The sequence below is a fragment of the Protopterus annectens genome, chromosome 3.part1 (assembly GCF_019279795.1).
Source record: "Protopterus annectens isolate FY-2018-M chromosome 3.part1, PAN1.0, whole genome shotgun sequence".
Classification (NCBI taxonomy): Eukaryota; Metazoa; Chordata; order Ceratodontiformes; family Protopteridae; genus Protopterus; species Protopterus annectens.
Window position 1 is genome coordinate 157,116,235 of NC_056732.1, and position 4,850 is coordinate 157,121,084.

Below are 4,850 nucleotides of genomic sequence, written 5' to 3' on the forward strand. Positions count from 1 at the left end.
AGTGAAAATTCTGTATGAAGACACAACATCAAAATGGTGAACCAAGCACAGAAAGGGAGGAACACTAACTACTACAACACTGTCACTCTCACATTTTCAGTCTCAGTGGAAAAACATGTCAACTAAGAAATCAATGGGTTTATAAAGGATCACCTATTGAAAACAAGTATGAAGCACTTAAAAAGCTTGGTAATAATGTTTCTGTTCTGTAATGATATTACCTAATGAAAATGGATTAATCAGACTTTGTTTACCAAAAAACAGTTATGTATGGTATAAAAGAAAGCAGTTTGTGACCAAGATTGTCACAATGGAAGTTTTACATTTCCCCAAGTAGATTTCAGAGGTATATCCCCCAGCCCAGCATGGCATTGGACAACTCCCTGTATATATATATATATATATATATATATATATATATATATATATATATATATATAAATTTAAATGTATATATAGAAGGAAGGATAGACACACACACACACACACACACACACACACACACACACACACACACACACACATGCTTTTCATATACATTTTTAGGGGTCAGTTTCACAATGAAATCCATGAAGCCTGGCTCTTGAATTGGACTTTTTTAACAGGAAAATAGTACATATTACCTGACAAATGAGGATACTATGCCATACAGGATGAATGGTATTTATTTTTTGAACAGTGAGGAAAGTGCAAGATTCAGGAAAGGTTACATTTCCAGAAATTGGCAGCAACTCATTTCTTATCTCTCTCGCTTTCTCTGATTTCTTTAACTAACACTTTTGATAGTGCAGTCTCCCAAGAATAAAGCCATACAAACAGTTTGATCAGTTTCAGAGATATGGAAGAAATTCAAGTACCATTGCTGGAGCTGCCTGACTTGAATTACACCTAAAAACACAAACCAGGACAACACTAACACCACATGCACAGTGGGATTTGTAGAGTTGGTAAATAGAACTTTTTCTCAGAGATATAATGGAAGCACTACCTATCTTCAGTTACAACCTGTTTAAAAAGAAATCCAGCTACTGAAATGTGCATGCTGAAGCAGATGATGTTTAAAAAGAAAGTCAGCTACCGATATGTGCACAATGAACACATGATGTAGGTTTTGGCAGAAGGTTTGGTAGGTAGTACCAGTCTGAAAAAGCAGTTGTGAGTGGTGGTTGTGACTGTAAAAACCTTCTCTCCTGCATCCTGAAACACTGTGTGCAATGCCTATTCAGGTATAAAGGAGAAGGTCATGCTGAAGGATTACACTGTGTTTGGTGTTAGGTTTTAGGTATTCAGGATGGAAGGACATACTTATATTAAAAGGGATCAAGCAACGTACAGTGTTGTTGGTAGTCAGAACAGAAGAAAGGGTTTTACTGAGGGTTTAAGCTGTGTACAATGTTGTTGGTAGTTAGGGTGGAAACAGAGGCTTATACCAAGGAACTAAGCAGTGTACAGTCTTGTTGGTATTCTGGACAGACGAAAGTGTTTTACTGAGGGTTTAAGTTGTGTATAGTGCTGTTGACATTCAGGGTGGAAGTGCAAGATTACAGTGAGGGATTAAGTAATACAGTGTTGGTGGTATTCAGAAAGGCTGGAGAAGGTTATACTGAGAGAGATTATGCTATGCACAGTGTTGTTAGTATTTGGGGTGGAAGAAAGGATAATGAAGATTATGGAGTGTTAATGTGCTGCTGGATTTCAGTGTGGAGGGAAAGGTTTATACTGACAGATGAAGTGATATACAGTGCAGTTGGTATTCATGGTGGATGGAGAGGGTTATACTGAGAGATTAAGTAATGTACAGATTTGTTGTGATTCAGAGTGTAAGAAAAGGATTATACTGAGGGAGTAAGTAATGTACATTACTGTTGGCATAAGTAATGTATAATGTTCAGTATTATTGGGATACGTGATGTACAGTACTGTTGGTATAAATAATGTACAGTACTGTTTGATTCTCAGCTAAAGCGTTTTCTGTGTGGAGACATGCGTGAATGGGCGTACCTTCATTGAAGGTTGTGCGTCAGGCCTGGCAGGTCGGTATGTAAAAATCTGCTGCCAATCATTAGCGGACCGGAGTTCCGCTGTGGCGACCCCTATCCGGGAGAAGCCGAAAGATACAACAACTGTTGGTATAAGTAATGTGCAGTTGTATTGGTATAAGTAATGTACAGTACTGCTAGTATAAATAATGTGCAGTAGTATTGGTATTAGTAATGTACAGTACTATTAATATTCAGGGTGGAAGAAGAGGATTTTGCTGAGGGATTAAGTAATGTACAGTACTGTTGGTATAAATAATGTGGAATACTGCTGGTATTCAGGTGGAAAAAGAGGGTTATAATGAGGGATTCAGTAATGTGTATAGTACTGTTAATATTCGAGAGTAAAGGAGAGGGTTCTACTGAGGGAGTAATTAATGTACAGTTAAGATGGAATTCAGCATGAAAGGAGAGAACTATGCTGAAGTGTTAACTAGTGTACAGTTTGCTTGAGATGCTGCATATTACTATGGGGGTTCTTTAGGGTAGGCAGGCATCTATGAATGGGACACATATATAATGAGAGTTCTAAAACATGAAAGGGAGCTGAGAAACTACTACAAGAGATACGCATTAAATGGTCACTGTTCAAGTGTTTGGAACTTTAGTGACTGCAGATACTTTCAGAATTCAGCATCATGCTAGGTTTCTGCTTAAACTGTTCATTTGGAAATGAAGGGGGGCTGGAGAATACAGCATTAAATGCATCTGTTTTACTGCCTTGTGATTACTGAAGAGCTTTAAACAAGGACTCAGAAAACAACATCTGTGATATCACAACCTACGGTGAAACACCTAGAAAATGCTGTTAAAAGGACTTGGAAACCGATAATCACAGAGATGTTTGCCTGTCACAGAGAGGGATTTTGAGGCCAAGAGTGGAGACTCTTGTTGAGCCATGACGAAAAAAAAAGCTGTGAAAATGACCACAAGCATCAGCAAAAGTCCTGTGGATCTATTCAAGGAGAGCAAGGAGCTTAACTGTGGATTTACTCAAGGAATACCCAGAGTCTTGCTGTGTGTGTATTCTGTAATTGTCAGGCAGTGAGGCCGGAGCTGCAGTAACATCCTATGAACTGTAAGGAGTATTGTGTTTTGCTGACATATTTAAAGGTGGACTAACACTTCTGAACATTACAATTGAAGGTAGCTCTGAAAGTTCATAGTACATGTATATATGCATTTCAAGAGATAGACAGGTTGGAAATACAGCAGTTGTAAGATCAAAGTTTTAGATGTTCCAGGGATTACTATGAGCCTTGAAGAAATACACTATATGTTCATTATTTGGTCTTCACAAGCCAAACTCTAATGTAATGCAATGGTGGTTATTTTACTACCTTAAAGAATCATGCAGAAGACTGCATGTTGGGTGAGTTATGTAATTTATTCATGTGGTATAGAACTGATCTGAGTGAGGAGAGTGTATGTACCTTCTACACCATTGACATCAGCTGGATGGCAAATGTATTGCAGTGATAGGATTTGAGGCTGGATTAATAGTTAAGGTGCTTACCTCACAGCTACAAGGTACAGAGATTGATTCTCATGTTTGGTCACTGTCTGTTTATTGGCTGGGCATGTAGTAGTCAGCAAAGTGATGGGCTAGTTTTAACCTATGAATCCAGACTGGAGAAAGAATGCTGTGTATCACCAGGAGTGGCCAGAGTCCACTCATAGGGAACTCTCTGAGCTGTGTTATGAGCAGAGTCCATCAGCAACTGTGTGTGTAAAGTTTGTTAGAGAAGGAGTGGAACCCCTCTGTGTATGGTGGCCTACCAGTACCCAAGGCTATTCTCCACTGAGAAAAAAATGGGCCTATTGGTTCTCATCCTGACAATAAATTAATGGGCTTTAGGGCCATAAGTAAGTGTTCACTCTGGGAGAATGAATGAAAGTGTTGACAGAGTACTAGTCATGACTCAATGACCAGAGCTGGGGACAAAAAATACAAGGAGTGTTATGCTTATCATAATATAATTGAAGAGAAGTTATGCTGGCATGTCTACTTCTATTTTATATTTGAGGTTTACATCTTTGGTTTAGTTGAGTGCTACATCTATGAAGGTGAAAAAAGTAAAAAATTGTCAGGTCTTTCACTGCACAATACATTAAGCACAGATTGCCTGCCAAGAGCCAGTATAAGATAGTGTAGGGGATGGGATTTTAATCTCTCAGGATAGCTTAAGTGGCTTAAACAAGGAATGTTTTATTTAGGAATCTTTGGGACCCTTAAAGTCATACACATTGCTTAGATATATATTTTCCAGAGGAGGCTTGTGTTCACTAATGAGTCTAAACAGTGAATAGTACAGCGGGACAAGAATATCATTTGACCTAAATGAGATACCCTGACAGATAATCTATGTGAGGAAGAAGGACTTCCTAAGCACAATCAAGACAGGAAAGACAAAAGAAAGTTCTTTGTCTGTGTAAATACTAAGGTCTCTAATATAATCAATTTTGGGGGATGCCAGCAATGTGAAAAGATACCTGTTGTTATCCCTATTGTATGTGGAAACATCTAATGGTGTCTCAATAAATACTTAATACCATACAAAAACTGGACACTGTTTTGAGAAGTTCGAACTTGATTGTGTCAGCATTTCAAAGGTGACCCTAGACTGGGGACTTTTTCCATAACTACTTTTTTATTTTGCTTTTTCCCTAATTCTGGAGGTAAACATTGACAGCTCTGGAGGGGGTTAGGACTTTAGTGATGATAACTATGAAGCAGTTGTAGGAATTTAAGGTGAGGCAATGACTGACATGTCAGTTACTTATTTGATCCAGATCCAAATGAAGAATATG